Genomic DNA, 21843 nt, shown 5'->3' with positions numbered 1-21843 from the left:
GGGGTTGTTACAGAGGAGGCCAGGGAAGGTAAAACCTGAAAAAAGAAAAATAATAAGTTCTTACCTGTCCTCACCATTTGGGTGTGCAGATGTGAAATCATTTTTTTTTTAATGTCAGTATTGTGGCACCAATTGTGTGGTATAGGGGAATGTGATCAACCAAGCTGCAGGGTAAGTCTGGCTGAGTGGTGACAGCTGTGGCAGTATGGCATGGAATAATATGATGGACCAGGCTGCAGGACACATCTGCCTGACTGGTGGTAGCTTTGGCTAATATGATGGACTTAGGCAAAATTAGATTTTTTTTTCCTATCAGTATGTCTTTTTTTGGAATATGAGATGGAAATCCATACAAACTCCTTGTAGATGGTTTTTTGCCCTTGGCAGGATTTGAACACCAGGACCCCAGCGCTGCAGTGCTAACCACTGAGCCACTGTGTGGCCCCCACAAAATTAGATTATTGTCACTGAAAGAGTTTAAGGGTAAGGTCACACAGGGTTTTTATGGATCGGAGGCCGCCACAGGTTCTGATCCAAAAACTGGGTAGCCGTGACTGAAAGCCGGTGCACTGCACCGGCATCCAGTCGTGTGCTCTGCTCCGAGTAGGCCCTAGTCCGGAGGAGGGTGTGTCTTCAGGCCGAATTGTGAGGCGACTCGGCCTGAAGAATGAGGACTTCGCTTCTTTTTTCCAGGAGCCGGAAGAAATGGCTCCGGGAAAAAAGACCTGAGCGGCTCCCATTGACTTCAATGGTAGCCGTCGTTTTGGTCAGGGTTTTGAGGACTCAAAATCCTGACCAAAAAACTCATTGTGAACTTACTCTCACTGTGCTGTGTTATACTACTTTGCCTTGGCATTTATCCCTGATTTGTTTCCTGGGGGTGATGGGAGGCTCCACCTGGTGTGAGGCTAACCTGAATTATCAAGGGGCTCTGGCCACAGAAGTAGAACTCTATGCCAGTCATGAACTGGGATAGAGTTCCTATATAAATCGCACACACTCTCTGATGTGCTCCACCTACTTGCTCAGAAGGTGGCGAGCAAGGCGCAAAATGGGGCACATCTTTAGCACAGGAAATGATTGTACACTAAAGATGTGCCACATTAAAGAGGAACCTTCATGTTCTCATGCATATATGGTTTATATACTGCTAGAAAGCTGACAGTGTGCTGAATTCAGTATAATGTCAGCTTTCCCGGTATATGGGGCTGGAAATATCAGTGCCGTTAAATCTCTGCACCGATATCTCCCTACTAGTGTAATCACAACGCCCTTCTGACAGTGAGGAGATATCGGTGCCAAGATTAACGACACTGATATCTCCAGCCCCGGGGCACATCACAAAGCCCACAGCGCACTTTCGGCATTCTAGTGATATTTAAAACCGCATATGCATGAGAGGTCCTCTTTAAGGCCAGGGCCCCACGGGACGTAAATGCTGCGATTTGCCCGCAGTGGAGATGCTGTGGGAAAAATCGCAGCATTTTACAATGCAAGCAAAGGGGATGGGATTCATGCGAATCCCATGCCCACTTTGCGGAAAAAAAACGCAGTGTGGACACGCTGCGATTTTCAAAACCATTGCGGTTTTGAAAATCGCAGCATGTCAATTATATCTACCGAAACGCCGGCGGCTTTCCCATAGATATAATTGTAACAGAAAGTCTGCAGAGGAAAACTCCGCAAACTTTCTGTTGAAAGCGCTGCGGAAAGAACCGCAATGCGATCACGCAGCGGTTCTTCCCACAGCGCTTTATCACATGGGTCCTTAGCCTTACACTATCTATGATAGAAAACTGGCATAGATGGGTTGATGAATTCCACCCATTGTCTCTTTTCAGCTTTATCTTTCTACAAATGTAACTCACATAAATTACACGCTTGTCCAGAGGAGCAGTGATATGTAGAATATTAGCAAATCAAACACCGACTTTATATTAATTTAATGATCATAATAATGTTATTTTAGTTTTTGCCATTAATATATTGCCTAAAGACTGTGCCATTTTTAATAAATACGTCTCCTACCATGACAGTTTTATTATCTGTCAGCTTGAAGAGCCATAAAGAAGATTTACATCCTGTTTATCAAAAGTAAGACATTAACGGTACATATTATGCAGACATATCGGTAACTGATTGCCAAGAGATTTCTCAAGATTGCAAGGTGAAGAAATATATCTGGAAGGCTCATTGTTCTCTATTTTCTAATTGATACAAAACCCACAAGAGGTCAGCGTAATACACATAGCCTCCTATGCACATCAGTAATAAGGGCATTCACTGATACCCATCTTACTTTGATAGATGGAATACAGCAAAAACTCCATCCTTCCCTTGATTCTGCCAGGAAACATTTATGGTGCTATGCAATCCCTGTCCTTATTTATAGTAAAATCAATTACTTTCTGAAATATTCTCCTTTCAGTTTCTATCTCAAGTAGCCTTGTTTTTCCTTACTAACTCTGCTTTCATTGCTCTGTGTGAATGAACGGCTGTGGCCTGGTTACTAAACAAGTAGAGAAAAGATCTGTACTCTTATGTATCTCCTATATTAGAAGCAAGTACAGCTCCCTTAACTAGGTGACCACCACACTGAAAGAACATGGCTGCTGCTATGCACTGACCACAGAATATTGTAAGTACATCCTATTATGTCAGTAAAAAATGTTCTTGAAGATTCTTTCAGTCCTTCTAGTCATGTATGCCAAGCGTGCACATGTATGGGAAGGCAGCTCACCAGCTTTATGGTTTTTTTTTATTTATTTGTGTATCTTAGTTATGCCCTGTATGCTAAATAAAAATCTGTGGCTTCTATGCAGGGCTGTAGTTTCGGCTTTAAAATAAAATCATTATTATATTTTGTGTTATACACTTATTGATGTTGTACGACTAGATGTATAGATTGTTACATATTTATTTTAATAGTTAAACACAGGCTTTTTTCATACATTACAGGAGCTTTTGGTGCTCTTGTCTGACCATGGCGGTCAGCCATATATGAAGGAGAAAGGGTTGGGCTGTGAGAAAATAGTCAATGTCTGTGGTTTGGCCTGCCGACTCCACTGTCCTGTTGTTACGTGTAGGAATATATAATTGAGCTCGTCCCATGACAGATTTTTGATTAAACAAAACATTAATTGTTAGAAACTTGACTTTACACCCAATTTGCCCTATTTCAGATACCTTTGGTGGTCCCGTTGAAATTAATGGAACTGGAGTACACTTGTCCAACCACCACTCCATTCAGATCAGAGACCACAAGCACAGAATTACTAGAAGAAAGAAAAAAAACGCAACAACAAATTCAATGTGCATCCTTTGTTTTTTTTTCCTCAGCGTTTTAGTTGTGTTTTCTTACAAAGAGACTCAGTCTTATTTAATAACACAGCACTATTCCCCACCTACATGCATGCATAATAAAAAAAAAAATACAGGCATCTTTGTGGAAAAAAGCACTATGTAAAACCCAACCTTAAAGGGCTTGTCCAAGTCATATTTATTATTTAATACTGCTGTTAAGAGACTCTAAAACTAAACAAATGAATACTTACCTCTCCATGGCCCTAGCTCTGCTAGTTTATATCCAGGCTCCAAGCTGACATCCTGGATGTGATAGGGGGACGTCTGCAGTGAATCACAGGCCTCAGCGGTGACCTTTTGACAATGGCACATGATTGCTGTGATGCACCACTTGTGAAGAGGTGACTGCTGAGGCATGTTTTTGGTTGCAGAGGTCACCTAACACAAATAGCCTGGAACCTACTAGTGCATCTCAATAAATTAGAATATCATCAGAAAGTTCTGGACTGTTGCTCAGCGGTCAAAGGTGTTTTCAGATTAAAGTAAATTTTGCATTTCATTTGGAAATAAAGGTCCTCAAGGCTGGACACAGTCCAAGCTGCTTAAGGTCTAATGTGAAGTTTCCACAATCAGTGATGGTTTGGGGAGCCTTGTCAGCTTCTGGTGTAGGGCCACTGTGTTTTCAAGACCAAAGTCAGAATAGCCATCTACTAGGAAATTGTAGAGCACTTCATGCTTCCCCCCGCCGACAAGCTTTTTGGAGATGGAATTTTCATTTTTCCGCAGGACTTGGCACCTGTCCACACTGACAAATGTACCAAGACCCGGTTTAATAACCACAGTGTTACCGTGCTTGATTGGCCAGCAAACTCATCTGACCTATTGTCAAGAGGAAAGTGAGAGACGCCGGACCCAACAATGCAGGCGGGCTGACGCAACCTGGGCTTCCATAACACCTCTGCAGTGCCACAGGCTGATCGGAGGCCTTGGGAGAGGTGAGTACTGGTTTGTTACGTTTATGGGCCCCTCAACTGCAGTATTAAATAATATAATAATGAGTTGGACAACCCCTTTAAACTACCCTAGTAAGATATAAGTCACCGCATGATCAGGTTAACACATACATATAATATAATACATGTATAAGCTACATGTAAAAGACCAATTTCCATAATGCAATAGATCTTTCCCTAACTGTACAGATTTAGCACTTTTAACATCTGTCACCAATATTTTATGCTTAATCAGTTTCAGTATAAGATTTATTTCCTTGTGGACAGTCATTGTCTCTTTTTGCCATTTTTACAAAATTTCCACTTTGAATGGAATGAAACTAGAAAGATAAATATAGAGCAATTTATCTGCAGATCACTGGCAGATCCCCTCCATTGAGTAGCATCTTGTATTAATCTTATGTATATAACCACCACAGACATCAGGTTCTCAGCATTTTTTTAACCAAATTTAGCTAATATATGCCTAAGATCCGCAAATAACTACAGTATCTTGTTTGTATGGCTAGCTTAAGCAGGATCTTTCACATCCTCATCGATGTGCGATACCCTGTGAAGCCTGCCTTTTTGACAGTAGGAAGATATTGGTGCTGAAACTAACAGCACCAATATCTCCACCACTGGAGCATATACTGGGAAAGCCAACAGTGCGGCTTTCTAGCGGTATATAATAACGCATATCGATGAGGACATGTGAGGTAGTCTTAAAGGTCCTCTTTAAGACTAATGTTGCAGTGGATTAGCTGAACAAGAAAGGAAACGCTGCAGCCAGTGGATTAACTAGGAGTGGCGGGGCCACAAGGCGATCATTTGACATGGGGCCCTCCATTACTCCAGGAGGTAATGGCTTATTTAGAAAAAAAAAAAAACATCAGGCGGCTACCAGGCCCCCTAATGCCCAGGCCCTGTAATACCTGCTATTGCTGCTACCTCGGTATTCATACCTCTGTCTGCAGCCGTGTTATAGAGATACTTAAATAAACTTCATAACAGTTGCAGTGTAAGCTACTGGAAAGAAAACTCCAGCTCACAGTGTGTAAAATACAGCTATCTGCTATAATATGAAAATCACTGCCAGATGAAGTAAATAAAATTGATTATATCGTTACTATGACACCTTAGGTAGGATATATTAAGTAGAGAGTGAACAGTCCTCTTATAAAACACAATGGTACAAACAGTGCAATCATGATGCGTCAGACTGACGCGTTTCGGACCTCTTCCTTCCTCAGAATCTGTATGTGAATGGTTCTATTCACAATACCAATATGTTGACGGTCCATTGTAACAAACCATCAAAATAAAGGTTCATGGTCAATTTTTACCTGTTTTCATGGATCCCTCCATACACTGTAATGTTTAAGGGATCCATGAAGATGGGACTCCTTGGTTGCGTAACAACTGTGCAAAAATGTTAATCTTTTCATGACCGACTTAAACCTCCCCCCCCCCCTTCCTTTTATAAGCCACTATACAAGCCAAAAATCTTTCACTAATGTTAGTGAATGGAGTCACAGACCTTGGGGTTGCAGAGACTGCAAATTCTAATTGCAAAAATGTCAAACATTGCACACTAGGGAGTCAGAATGCAACTTCATTCACTAACATTAGGGTTGGTCTTGAGTCTTTGCTCAAGTGACATGAGCTGCTGCCGCTTATTCGCTGTGTGGCCCAAGCCTTACACTTTAAATGGCTGTTAACATCTCTGTAGATAGTCAGCTGTAATATCATGGTTAATAATCTGATTACGCTTACTGTATGAGATAATATTGCTATTATTTTTAATAAATGTTGATTAAGTATGGCTGATTTATGTAATTATTCTTAATGCTGGATCGTAGATATTATTTATCAGAACACTGCAGTAATTTTTATTTCGTTTCGCTAATTAGGAAAGCAATGAGCCCAGTACATGGAGCATGCTGTATTCCTTTATTATTGTTACATCAATATAATTTAACTAAGTACCATGGCAATACACTAGATACAATCTAACAAGCAGGGAAGCACAGTGCTATGTAGAGGGGGTTGATGTGATTAGGACTATTTGTCATGTCTACATACAAAGCTTTAGTCCAATTCTTGATGTGCCTGTTGTAGATCAGTAAATATCACCCTGAAAGGCTTAAGGGCAACAATAACAATATAGAAGGAAAATACCGTACCACAGGCTTCTGTTAATTGTGCATTAGCTAATAATAAGTAACCATATGCTGCAGGTTTTTTTAATCTATCCTAGAGTGCTATTAGCTGAAAGGCAATATTGTATACATTCTCCATACCATAATGATGTCACGGTTACATTATCACTTCTGCTATTTACTTTAAAAGAAAACAAATGTAATATGTTAGGAACTAGTGTAAAATAAAAGCCCATGCAAAAAGTACATTCAACAAATCAATCTCAGATTAATATTTTTGGTACAGGCCAAAGTACAGCAAAGTATAGACTAACATAGAATTCAGTGCAGAAGAGATTGTGTCTGTTTTATGAGTTGTGTGGATCCTCTTCATAAACTACCATACTACTATGGCAGAGTCCTGATAGTATGAGTGAGTGTTAGCCTCACATTTTCATGTGACTGGCACCTTACACAAGTGCTACCTGTGTGCATTTGAAATGCCAGCCTCCATGCCCTCATGGAATGTAGGGTTGTGATTGGTCTCTTCAGCATTGTGCACCTGCAAGTAGATTTTAAATGATGTTTTGTGGGTAAAGCTGCAGGTTACCTGCTGTTTAAATGCATTGGGGGGCCTGTGCAAACCCTTTCGAAAGTAGGCTCCACAATGCCCCCCATAACTATATTTCCTCTCCCCCCTCAATCACCAATCTTACATTAAAAACAAAAAAAGAATACTACCGTGTGGCGGACCTGCAAGCTCTGACTGTAATGTCTGCGGCTTGCTGCTCATTGCGCTTCCCTGCTGCAGACATTATCAGCCGAAGGCTGAATGATGGTGCACAGAACTAATAGCTCCACTACAGTATTCAACCTCTATCTGTGTTTTAAGGACACAGATAGAGGTGAAATCACTGCATCCATTCCAGAACAGCAGGACATCACCAAAAATGTGGGACTGTCCCGCTTGATCCGGGGCGGCTGAGGGGGTCCCGCAACGATAGAGCTCGTGCAGCTGCACAGATGCACCTATAGTTAAATCAGCCCTTTGTGCACATAACAAGCATTCCCATAGAGCCAATCATCTACAATTCAATGCAACGAGACACAGTGTTATAGTGATGAATAATAGGGAAATTGATTAATCCATTTGCTTTGGGCTGCTGCAATATTTACCATGCTATGTGGGATCTGCCCAATCCCTATATAAAGGACCAGTAAAGGAAATGTATTTGCCTCTCCGTCCTAGGTGTTAGGATAATAGGAAGAGTGTGTAATGTGTATGAAAGACAAGGAAACTCTGCCATTTTAATCATTTTGGCCTCCCTACGTAATAAAGTGGGAGTGTTTTTTTAGCTAATGTACATTCCAGCTCACTAATGTAGGGGAAGATAGTAGTGGCACACAATTTGCTTGGGCATCTAGTGATCCACACAAGATATTTAATACTATATGAATTCCAATGAAAGAGAAATTGTCCTGTCGAGATTCAGGGTGTATCCTGAAAATTTAGATAATTTGTTCTTGCCAATACACCCATCCTGCTGTGACAGGCTGTATTCAGCAAACTGGTCATGCATCTGGCTGACAACCAGGGTCGTTCTAGGCCCAAATGACTCTAAGCTATGCAAGTTTGAACATTTCTTGTGAATCAGTTAATAAAAAATAAAAAAATGGAATCATCAAAGTTTTAAGTGAATCAGCCTAGTGAAAATCTACCATTTAGCAGTCAGTATGGCAAACGCACACTCCACCAGTCATCTGTATTTGTAGATTTCTCAGAATTAAATCCACAACTGGCATATGGCTTCAACAAGTTTTCACATATTTGGAAGGACTCATCATCAACAAGAGATTGGAGACAGCCTAGGAGGTAATGTTTGCAGATTATAATTTCCTCCCATGGCAGGGTTCTTAATAACCTTAATATACCCCTAGATCCACAGCCACAAATTGATACTGGACATTAGCAGTGGCCCTAACAATCACGAAAAAGTAGTTTTTGCAATTGAATAATAGTGAGCCAATTCTTGAGAGCTTCAGGATCGGGATGTGTTTTCCATCCACGCCATCAACACAGCTGGGAAACTGGGTTATTTCCCAAAATTTGTTTGCTTTGTGAACCCACTGCTGGGTCGAGGGATGTGGTATAAATTCATCGTGCTGCAGATTCCACGAGGCCTGGCAAGTGTCCTGCACAAAGTATTGATATTCCAAATCGAAGCGATGAAAAGCTCTATCCAGTTGCCAGAATTTTACATTTTTATATAACCATCTTTAGTGTAAATGTGGCCAAATCAAATATTAATTTATCACATAGCTATTGATGTAAGCGTGTAATATTTTACTGGTTATAGCGTTATGGACTGGTGTCGTTTTTCCCCTCTTATAATGTCCAGGGGGAAGCACTAAACACATAAATAAGCAAAGGTGTCAGTTTCACTTTTTCAACAATAGTAACCATGGTTACCAAGTCACTGACCTATTTCCCATTATATCTCAAAGTCAACAATGCGGTTTCCAATTTTCATACATACATTTTTTAGTATGTTCAATTTACCTTATAGAGTTACTATCTAGAGTGCAGTGTTCATCCCTTCAGGCATATGCATCTAAAGTCATTATTTCAATGGTTCTCCAAGTCAATAATATCTTAAAAAAAGAGATCTACAGCTGAGAACATCATTAGGTAACCGGATATGCTTTTTATTTTCTACTATTTTGTCTGTGGATTTTCAATACATGAAAGAAATCCAATACAACTTGGAATTGCCCAGTAACATGTCAGCAGCAATATGTGCAGTCATGTCTGACTGAGCAAAATGACATCTGACAGGAACTCCGACTAATTGATCCTTTTTTTTTCTTTCCAAAATATCGCACCCTGATGACAAATATCCCAATGTTTCTGTTCTCTGCATGTGTAAACTGACATCAGCTATGTCCACACCTAGGATATCGAGTATAAGCCGAATTTTTAAGCACAGTTTTTGTGCTGAAAAAGCCCCCCTCGGCTTATACTCGAGTCAAGCAAATATATATATATTTTTTTCTTTTGGGGGTTGGGGGGGGGTATCTATGACCAGCCGCAATAGTAATGTATAGAATCTCCCATAAAATAGTGAGAAAAAAAAAGGAAGCTTTAAAAAATATAATAAAAAAAATAAAATTAATAAAAGTTCTAAATCACTCCTTTCCCTAGAATACATTATAAAAGTAGGTATCCTGTGTCTGAAAGTGCCCAGTCTACTGAATATAGGATCTGCAGTGCTCCTCTTTCGTCAGGAAGGAGTTAATAGGAGCACTGCAGATACCCTATATTCAGCCAAGCTGAATTCCAAGTGGGGGAAGAAACCCCAGTCCTCAAGCTCAGGGAAGGGGCAGACAGACAACCAAAACACCCCCTCCCCTTTCCCAGCATCCAGCACCTACAGCACCCAAAAAAACATTTTAATTTTTGAAACTTTCCAGTAGCTGCTACATTTCCCCCTAGGCTTATACTCAAGTCAATAAGTTTTCCCAGTTTTTTATGGTAAAATTAGGGGGGTTGGCTTATACTCGGGTTGGCTTATACTCGAGTATATACGGTAACTAGTTGTTATATATTATATACATAAGGTTTATACATTATTACAGATAGGCGAAGCTCTCAAAATGTATTTGGTTTCGGGTTTGTGTGGTTTGGGTCTAAGATTTATTTCAGGTCGAACAAGTTTGGTATGAACCATAGCTTAAATTGGCTTAAAACACAATGTATGACCCTGTCAGTGTTCCTATGAACCTATCTATCCAATTTCTAGCTAAGGTAAGAATGGCCCAAGTTATGTCAAAATGAATGTGACATATATGTCTATACAAAACAGATGGTGATCAGTGGATACAAATGGTAAGTTCAACCTTACACTGCGCTGCCACTCACTTTTATGCATTTTAACATTTAAAATGCTCCAAAACTGACCCTTTTTTTCTGGAAAATGTGCTTGGCCATGTTTTAGACACACTTAGTATGCAGTTATATTGCAAAAAGCAATGGTTTATAGAAATATTAGCCCATTTTGATGATTTGTAAGTGCTATAGGCTTATTATTTCAGATACCAATTTGTGTCTGTGTGATGAAGTGGCTTTTCAAAACAAAAAGCCATCAAAAATCATCCATTCATTGGAGAGTATGTGAAATCAAAATGGCATTGAAAGATGCAATGGCACAGATTTTTGTGACGTGGGGACCTTTTTCGTTCTGCCAACACTGTGGCACCAACAGTTTTAAAGTGGAATGGATGGACCAAGCTGCAGGACATGTCTGGCTGAGTGGTGTTAGCTGTGGCAACATGAATGGCTGTACAGCATGTAATATTGTGATGGACTAGGCCACAAGAAATGATGATTCTCAGGAAACTGAAAGTAATGTTAGTAGTGTTGCTGTTGCCATCTACATGCTTATTGTTGGTACTAGCACAATAGTTTTCTCCTCCCCTTTCCTTTGCCTGTCCCCCACTCTGTTTTACAAAAAAAAATTCAAGAAAAATAGCAAAACACTAAAAGGGTTGACCTTGTCAGTAAGTATTAGTCAGATAATTTTTTTTATAGTTACAATGGTAGCAGTATATCACTGAAAAAAAACCAACTTAGCTCACAGAGAGAAAAACAACTTCCGTTGGGTGACAAAAGTAATTCAAAATAATAGTAAAACTTCATTTTTATTATTCTAATTAAAACAATGAAAAATCAGGAAACTATCTCCACTAAAACCAAAGAGCAGTCGGTTACACATATGGTTTGTGATTACCCAGCTAGTTCTCCAACCCAACATACATTTATGGGAGCTATTGGCAGGGATAGGGTGCCATATCCTCACTATTGCTTTCCATCGCCAACACGAGTTACTGACTCATTACAGGGAGTCAATGGTACAGAACACTAGAATGGCTCCATCGGAAACATCTCCGTGCCATGGACAAGTGCTGACGACCACCATCTCTGGTGGGATTGCTCTATCATCAAACCTTACTGGTCGCATATTCAAAATACTATTAGAACACTGGGTTACCTGGATTTTCAGATTACCCCCCCCCCCATGATCTTCCCATTTGTGGCTACCAAGGACTACAAGCCTTTGAAACACGTACTTGTCTCTCATCTCTTGGCGGCTGCGAAGGCCCTCATACCTCTATATTGGCTACAGCAAAAAGTGCCGATAGTATGCTGGAGGGAGAAGGTTAACCAGATCACCAGGTTTGAGGAACTCCTTAGCTGGTCTAATAGATCTCATAATCGTTATCTGACCATTTGATCTCCACGGCTGAAAATTTGAAAGATTACAGTTGAGACTTATTCTGCAATAGACTCGCCAATAGAGTCCTCCTTTTCTCTTTCATTCTCTCTCATTCTCTTTCATTACTTAATTTTCCTTTCTCTTAGTAGCTTTTTCATCTTATTTTCCTTTCTTGCTTTGATTCCTCTCCTAACCCCTCCTTCCCTTAATACTAAACCTCTTACAGTATAAGTTCTCTCTCTTCCTTCTGGAATCTTTATGACTCTTTATCACTTTCTTTATTAACTACCTCTCCCTCCACCCTCCCCTCTCCTGCTTTTCCTCTCCAATCCGTCTCTGTCCCAGCTTGGATATAAGTGGCTCACAGTCGTGGTAATGGTACCTTAGTTATTCTCTGATTGCACATTTTCTATTTCCTGTTTTTGATACTCTTAGTACCTATTTTGATCACTGCCCCCCCCCCATTAATGTCATTGAGCTCTTTGCATACTTTTTGCCAAACTCATTATTACTTATCCTCATCTTTGTAGCTTGTTCTGTTTCTGTTATGATATTTTTATTATTACTCATAATGTCATTGCTAATATATTCTTTTAACGTTGTGTATACAGTATATTGAATACATTGCTATACTTTTTGCTTTGGAAGAGGCGCCCTATACCTATAACTGTTCCTTCTGAGACAATGTTATTCGGTTTCTTGTACATCTTGTCATTCCTGTTTGATGCCTTGTTTTGTTGTTATCCGAAACTTCAAATAAAAATTTTGAATAAAAAAAAAAAAAAGCAATGCAAAGCAAATTACCTATATTCTGTGGGTCAGTACAATCATGGCAATGCCAAATTTATATACAGTCCTATGAAAAAGTTTGGGCACCCCTATTAATCTTAATCATTTTTAGTTCTAAATATTTTGGAATTTGCAACAGCCATTTCAGTTTGATATATCTAATAACTGATGGACACAGTAATATTTCAGGATTGAAATGAGGTTTATTGTACTAACAGAAAATGTGCAATATGCATTAAACCAAAATTTGACCAGTGCAAAAGTATGGGCACCTCAACAGAAAAGTGACATTAATATTTAGTAGATCCTCCTTTTGCAAAGATAACAGCCTCTAGTCGCTTCCTGTAGCTTTTAATCAGTTCCTGGATCCTGGATAAAGGTATTTTGGACAAACAATTCAAGTTCAGTTAAGTTAGATGGTCGCCGAGCATGGACAGCCCGCTTCAAATCATCCCACAGATGTTCAATGATATTCAGGTCTGGGGACTGGGATGGCCATTCCAGAACATTGTAATTGTTCCTCTGCATGAATGCCTGAGGATTTGGAGCGGTGTTTTGGATCATTGTCTTGCTGAAATATCCATCCCCGGCGTAACTTCAACTTCGTCACTGATTCTTGAACATTATTCTCAAGAATCTGCTGATACTGAGTGGAATCCATGCGACCCTCAACTTTAACAAGATTCCCGGTGCCGGCATTGGCCACACAGCCCCAAAGCATGATGGAACCTCCACCAAATTTTACAGTGGGTAGCATGTGTTTTTCTTGGAATGCTGTTTCTTTTTGGACGCCATGCATAACGCCTTTTTTTATAACCAAACAACTCAATCTTTGTTTCCAAAATGAAGCTGGCTTGTCCAAATGTGCTTTTGCATACCTCAGGTGACTCTGTTTGTGGCGTACGTGTAGAAACGGCTTCTTTCTCATCACTCTCCCATACAGCTTCTTCTTGTGCAAAGTGCGCTGTATTGCTGACTGATGCACAGTGACACCATCTGCAGCAAGATGATGCTGCAGCTCTTTGGAGGTGGTCTGTGGATTGTCCTTGACTGTTCTCACCATTCTTCTTCTCTGCCTTTCTGATATTTTTCTTGGCCTGCCACTTCTGGGCTTAACAAGAACTGTCCCTGTGGTCTTCCATTTCCTTACTATGTTCCTCACAGTGGAAACTGACAGGTTAAATCTCTGAGACAACGTTTTGTATCCTTCCCCTGAACAACTATGTTGAACAATCTTTGTTTTCAGATCATTTGAGAGCGGGCTGTCCATGTTCGGCGACCATCTAACTTAACTGAACTTGAATTGTTTTGTAGAAAGAAATGGTCCAAAATACCTTCATCCAGGATCCAGGAACTGATTAAAAGCTACAGGAAGCAACTAAAGGCTGTTATCTTTGCAAAAGGAGGATGTACTAAATATTAATGTCACTTTTCTGTTGAGGTGCCCATATTTTTGCACCGGTCAAATTTTGGTTTAATGCATATTGCGCATTTTCTGTTAGTACAATAAACCTCATTTCAATCCTGAAATATTACTGTGTCCATCAGTTATTAGATATATCAAACTGAAATGGCTGTTGCAAACACCAAAATATTTAGAACTAAAAATGATTAAGATTAATAGGGGTGCCCAAACTTTTTCATAGGACTGTAGTTTTTGTAACTATGAAACTGTTATATTTACATGTATGGAACTGTGTAAGGAGTTGTTTTTGTATGGTAAGTTTTATTTATATATTTTTGGGAATGTATGACATTTTGATCACTTTTTATTCAATTTTTTTTAGAGCCCTATGCCTATGGGCCTGTCATTTCTGAGCTCCTTAGAACCCTCCATTGACTACCAGCAATCATCGCAAAGGATCGCCATCGGCCAAGGGGAGGTGATAGGGCCCAATGTTAAAGATTTGTCCCATGAAAAGCATCCTATCTATACTGCTAGTTTATGTGGAGTTAAGACTTTTCATAAATACATTGCTTTATCAAAACTGCTTTGTTTGGTGGCTATCTTAATTTATTCACTTCATTGTTGACACTGCGTTTCTATGGCCACTGGGCTTATCTGATCATTTCCCAAGTGACATAGCTGCCTGCTCTCATGGGGGGAGGGAGGGGCTGACAAGCAACGGAGCTCCTCAGATAGGGGAGGAGGGAGGTGAGAGCTTCGTACTGTGCTATCTATCTTCAGCTTTTCCACTTATCAGCTGGTTTAATTGAATTTGGCTGATAAGCGCTGAGATAAGGAGTTCGTTACCTCTGTATGTAATGCAAGCTGACTCAAATCCAGCACTGCTACATCAGTTTCCACATCAGCTTTATACTGTGGTAATGCATTTACAACCAATCCCTCATTACTGACTGCAAACATAGCAGATAGCAGAACAAGTGAAACACCGCCCACCAATGTGCCGAGAAATCCAGGAAATGAAGAGAGCACAGAGCCTGGAGGCTGCAGAACAAGAGTTATGGGAATACCCCTTTAAAGTGCCCATGTAGCGTCGTTGTTAGACCTCCCCAAATCTTAAAATTGATGAGCTATCCTAAGGATAGGCCATCTATTTTAGAAACTGGATAAACCCTTTAACTTCTGCAATTGGTTAATTGGATATCTTATCACAGAAGACAACAAAAACCATTGAAAAACATTTTTCAATGACTTTTTTATTTATATTTTATTTAGATAAGATATCACATTGCAGTAGCTTAACTAATTGCAGACGTTCAGGATAACTATGCTACATCTGTAAATTGTATATTTGTGGTGCGTGATAGTGTTGTTTCTAGTTGCTCTATAAAAGTCATAACCTATAAGAGAATTTTTTCAACAGTAAGACACTTTGACACCTTGAAAAAAGGTACATACACTATACCGTTAACCACCCCTACAAAAGCATATAAGTGGCTTCGAAGTATTTTCGTGGTAGTAGACTCCCTTTAATCCATACCACACGTGAGTGTATGAAGCTTTATACTGCAGGAAACTATATTTTTAGAGATGCACAATTTGCACTCATTCTGATGAGTTGCCACGTTGTAGGTAAAATAAATGGCCTCCCAATGGATATTCTCACTTTGAGATTCTATGACTGCTCTTCTATGCTGTTATTGAAATGTGGTGGTCAACAGATCTGCAGCCTGATAATTTCATAAAAAGGACTTTATTATGGTATAAGTAAAAGGGGAAAGTATTTGTTACTCATACAGTGGTAGATTTTCACAGAGCGAAGATACAAAGCCTCCAAACTGTCTGTTGACAGCCTTCTTTGTATGCACATACCACAGGAGTCAGACATGTACACCATGCGCCAGTAAAAGTCTGCATACCAACTTCCTTTCAAAAACAACTGTACAGAGGGAGGAAAGTGTTTTCCAATTTACTGGCTCTGTCTTGGTTGACAAGTTACTGCTGTGAGATGTAACAAAGCTCCTTTGGCAGAAAATGAATGGAAATACGGGGAGACACAAGGACAGTTTTTGTATTTTTCTAAGTACAGGTTTGTATTAGGAAATATACAGGAAAATCAGTATTAAGTATAATCATAAAGCATGAAGATGAATGTTGTTTGCATTGTTTGACAGAGATGTTCTTTATAAAATTATTAGGTTTTTGTGATGCTTGTTAGCAAGTGACGCACATTTCGGTGAAGCTTGTAGACACTTTATACTTGTTATCCCAGCTTGCCATCTGACAAGATGTTCCAGGTTTACACTAGAGGGGAGATTTCCTATGAAAAACGTGTGAAAGCTAGCATTTATTTGGTGATGTTAGAAACATATCACAGTATCGACTCACGCTGCTGTTGCTATTGTAGGGAGGGGGGGCTTATCTCGTAGTATGTAGGGCTGACTGGAGCCGGGGGAGGCGGTCCAGCTGCACTGTTTACCTTCTAGATAAAATCAGGAGTTCCCAAGGCCTGAGGAGCCCCATTGACCAATCTGCCACATAAGGGAATACCAGTGTTTATTATCGCACTACTGTATATCTACTGTGTTTATGATTCCAGATATGTGACTCCACTATGTCCATTAGACTCCCCTATACTTATTATTCCTGTAGTATGACATCACTGTGTTGCTTATTCTTTCTTCTTGTGCGCGCTCCCTTGATTCTGCTCCACGCTGACATCACATGCATCCACTAAATTTTCCTTTTGACATCACAGAGTTTGACATCCGCCTACTGAGACATCGCATTACCATTGTATTGTGGCATGTAAATTATCTCTGTCTTGTCACTTCATCATGTTTATTATTCTTGTATTATAAAGACTGAGAGTCTTCAGTAGTTGATACCTTTTTAATGGCTAACAAAAATGATGACAGATTGCAAGCTTTCGAGACTACTAAGTCTCTTCATCAGGCATGGTATGACACAATTTCTGAAGACAGAAAGGTGACACCACAGTAGCCCGACATGTCTGGGATGAACATGCAGAAGATGCTACTTGTATCAGCTTTCAGGGTATAGAACATGTGGCCCCGTCACCAAGAGGTGGCAATTTTGATTAAAGATTTTTGCAGAGAGAGACATGGTGGACTTTCATATTAAAAACTGTCAGACCATGGGGTCTGAATGAGGGTATTTCCTACTCCTGTTTTATTTGATTTCTGGTTGTCTCTGTCGTTTATCCTCATCATCTGCTGGCTCTTTGTATAATATGCGGTATGTGTTATACAGCTTCTGCATATAGTTTTCATGGGATCCTAGTTCCGGGCACATAGCGTTAGCTGTTGGATTATATTATCTTGCGTTCATATTTCATCTAGATAAGACCATTAGCCGCTATATATCTCTCAGGTTAGATTGCATCTGTTTCTGCTATTCCTTTAATATGAATATGATATCCTGAGTGGTGGATTGTGGCTGTACTTACCTGCGGATGATTCCTGGTTGAATTGAGGCATGCTTGCGGCATGGCAAGTAATTAGGACTTTTTTTACATTCAGCCGATGGGCTGTATTATGACGGAGGTGTGGTCCGACTCCGTAATTATCAATGGTGGCTTTAGTGCACATGCGCGGGGATCTGCAGCTGGCCGGTGGATGGGTTGGTGCGTGATACAGCGTTATGATTGGCTCTCTTCGGCGAGTGGGGGGTGGTCCTTCAGCTATATTAGGCCACGTCCTCTGCTCCTCCATACGGCCAGACATCAGTGCCGATGGGGGAGCTGGGGAAAATGCTACACGCCGTTTTGAAGAAATACCCTAAAAACCTAACAAAACCTAAAAAATAAAAATTAACCTAAAAAATGTATAATTACCATGCTCGGTGGGCGTTTCGTGCACTCATCCACGCCATCCATCGTTGACACCCTCCTCTGGCTTCTTCTCCGTGAGACGTCCTCCTTCTTTTGCGATGTTCCTAATTTCACTACACAAAAATGGCGCCGGAGTGCTACTGCGCAAGCTCCGCTAGGCTATAGAGAAACAGGAAAGGGTGGAAGGGGAAAGTAATGGGTGGGATCTCTAGGCATAGTGAGACAGGGAGGGTGGAGGGGGCTAGTAATGATTGAAATCACTAGGCATAGTGAGACAGGGATAGTGGCAGGGGCTAGTAATGGGTGGGCTTGCTAGGCATAGTGAGACAGGGAGAGTTTTGTAACGGAGTGAAAGGGGAGGAGGGGGCTGAGTAAGAGGAACTAGTGTAGAAGCTACACAGGAAGCTGTAAAGCAGGAAGTTTCATCAGGTAAACAAAGGCAATTGGTGTGCAGAGGCAAACCTCTACACAGATGTATCATCTGAATGGAAGAATGGAACATAGTGGTCCATTGTGTACTGCAATATGAAAATTGTGTCACATCTGTTTTTTCTTGCCTTTTTTTCATTTCTTTTGTATCGTTTTTGTATTTTGTCATTAATATGGATTAAAGAATAATAATTTTTTATCGTCCACGGAGTGATGCCGATTTCTCTTCATCTTTTTGTCACATTTGAAGCCTGGGGCAGCAGGCTTCATAAGAAAATGTTTGCATGACATTGGGCTATAAGGCAGATGTTCAGCTACAATGTTCCATTAACTTTATGCCAACACTCTCAAAGAATATCATGGTACACAGCAAGATGGCAATGGAGGTTGGAGTAGAGTCCTATTTTTGTCTTGAACGCAATGATAGCTGGAGATTAAACTAGGGACCACATGGGCAAGATCAGGAAGAGGCTTTCACATGGGAATGTTATTCCAGTCCTACTCCTGGGATTATAGTGTGGGCTGGCATAATGTACAGTAGCTTGATCCCTCTAGTCTTCATTTCAAGTGTATTAGCAGCTCAGTCTTACATTGATTTGGTCATGGAACCAGTAGTACAGGACAGGACAACACCAAACTACATGTTGCTCATACTACCATAAGCAGTGTGTGTGGCCTATCTGTTGCATTATTGTTTGGCAATTGCAAAGCAGCTGACAGCAGACAATCTAAATGATTTGCTTGTCTAAGTACATTTAACATGGCATAACATTTGTTAGACACCATTAATAGCATGTCACGGTATGTAAGTGCACGTATTCCTGTGAGTGGCGCTCATGATCATACTTTCCTGAATAAATCAAGATTTTCTGAATATTTTGTTTAGAATTTATATAATTTGCATATTAACATGTCTATCAATCCTGAGATTTTCAGAATTCCAAGACCTTTCCTTCTTGGTGCTGAAATTTCAGTGTTGAGGAGTCTAATTGTTCTATTTGAAACCCACTAAAAAAAAACACAGACGCATGTAAAAGTGGTAAATATCTTACAAATTCTGTCTGGAGTATGTAGATGTATGATCAATGCTTCACTACATGGTAAAACAGAAAATGCTACCTTTAGTCTGCAGGTCATTACAGTTAGTGCCAAATTTAAGCAATTTTTGTTATGTTTTACTGCTTTAAAAAAATAAAAAATACCTTTATGTTTCCATATACCGAAACCTAGATATATTCCTTATTTGTACTAATATAAGGACATACAACTTTTTAGTCACTTATTTTATTTACCGTATTTTCCGGACTATAAGGCGCACATAAAATACTTTGATTTCCTCAGAAATCGAAAGTGCGCCTTATAGTCCGGTGCGCCTTATATAAGGCTTGAAGCGGCGGCACGCGAGGAGTTAAGTGGCGGCACGCGAGGAGTCAAGCGGCGGCCGCCGGCAAAGTCTGCATGCCGCTTCCATACATTGCAATGGGAGCGCGCTATTCAAATAGTATTCGTTCATCTCTAACTATTTGAATAGCGCGCTCTCATTGTAATGTATGGAAGCGGCATGCAGACTTTGCCGGCGGCCGCTGCTTAAAGAGATTCTACTAGAGATGAGCGAGTACTGTTCGGATCAGCCGATCCGAACAGTACTCGCTCAACTCTAGATTCTACCATTAAAAGAACCTCTTCCCCCTAACCACGTCGGAATAGCCTTAAAAGACTATTCGTCTCTTACCTTTCCCATAGCCAGCGCCGCCTTCTCCCTGAGCTGTGTTCGCGCCTTCCGTGTCGTCTTCTTTGGGCCTCATGGATGACGCATGCGCAGTCGGCTCTGGCTGCGAGAGCCTGTTAGAGCCGACTGCGCATGCGTCATCCATGAGGCCCAAAGAAGACAGAGACGGAGCTGCGGAAGAAGGCGGCGCTGGCTATGGTAAAAAGGTAAGGAGATTATTCCGACGTGATCAAGAAGGAAGTTCTTTAACTCCTCGTGTGCCGAGCGCTTCCATTCATTTCAATGGAAGCGTACCATTGAAATGAATAGAAGCGGCTGGCACGCGGGGGGTTAAGCGGCCGCCGGCAAAGTTTGCCGGCCGCCGCTTTCAATCATATAAGGCGCACCGGACAGCGCTGCGCCTTGTAGTCCGGTGCGCCTTATATATGGACCTAGGCAGGACTATAAGGCGCTCATGGGTAATGCGCCTTATAGTCCGGTGCGCCTTATAGTCCGCAAAATACGGTATTTGATAATACTCAATTCGTGTATTTTTTTATTTATTATGGAAGATAGGTAAAGTGTTTTACATTTTTGATATTTTTGTTTGCTTTTTACAGATTTAACACATCTTTATGGTTTTATTTTTAGTCCCTCTAAGAGGTTTGAATACATGGTCATTTAATCGCTCATATAGTGCATTGCAGCATTTTTGTGATATTCGTTAATATTATTGCTCTTCTATTGACAAACAACTGGATTAGCAGCCCAATATGACACTGCTGGGATGCCACTCAGTATAAAGATGATGGTTCCCATGAGAGGTAACTGCCTAGATGGAACGGTGGCAATTAGGTGCCGTCACTGTCTGTAGTTGTTAGCAGTGAATGTCTTCTGTATAACACAGCTGGAACCCTTTACTTATGGTGCAAGCACAGCTTGTGACCCTGCTCTATATTGTCCCAACGTTCATCCACTGTATATGTATGACAGTTATTGCCATGGGGTTAATGTAGCTATTTTTTTTTAACCCTTCCCTGAGGGTGTCTTTAATGCACACATACACTTCATTCTATTTTTTTGTATATTAAATGTTCAGGGTGTATCTGATTGTCAATAATTTGCTCATCCTGTAATGTAAAGTGTCTCCTCTAGTGTATAATGTGAAAACTGAAAAATTAAGAAAAACGCCTTTAGTCCGGGGCCCTACGTAGCGAAAATGCCACAATTTGACTGCAACATTTTACAGTACTTGCAAAGAAGATGGCATTGTGGCTACTCCCATCCAAACACTGCAGAAAAGTATTGACGGCAGAAATGCTGTGATTTCAAAATCACCAGAAATGCTGGTGTTTTCCATATTTTCCATATAGGTATAATAGGCACAGAAGGTCCTCAGAGGAAAACTATGCAGACTTTCTGTGAAAAGTGCTGTGGAAAAAAAATACCACCAAATTTCCACCACGCTTTTTGCTGCGACCCGCTATGTGGAGCTTTAGGCCCCATGTTGCAGAAACACAGCTTTTTTGGTTGCAGATTTTGCTTCGGTTTTTTTTTTTAGTCTAAGCCAAAAGTGGCTTCAAGCCGAAATGAGAAGTATATAAAAAGAACTTCTTTCTTCTGCTAAATTCACTCCTGGCTTTGGCTCAAAAAACTGCAGAAAAATCTTGAAAACAAAAAAAAACAGCTTTTCTGCAACATGAGGCATTAGCTTTACAGGGGTTGTCCGGGATAAAATCACATTTCTCCACACTAAGCTAAACACTCTCTCCCTTACTTGTAACATACTCACTTTATCAAAAATGTATATTTACCCATATCACCAAGGCAGTCATGTGGTGACCCCAGGCACAATTTCAGATTTTCTGGTGATGTTCTGTTCCCTCATTTCCAGAAATGGAACATCACCAATACAAACCACCTCCCAAATCCATCAAACTTTCCTGTCTT

This window comes from Leptodactylus fuscus, chromosome 4 (genome assembly GCF_031893055.1).
Source record: "Leptodactylus fuscus isolate aLepFus1 chromosome 4, aLepFus1.hap2, whole genome shotgun sequence".
Lineage (NCBI taxonomy): Eukaryota > Metazoa > Chordata > Amphibia > Anura > Leptodactylidae > Leptodactylus > Leptodactylus fuscus.
Note: the sequence above shows the minus strand (reverse complement) of the source record.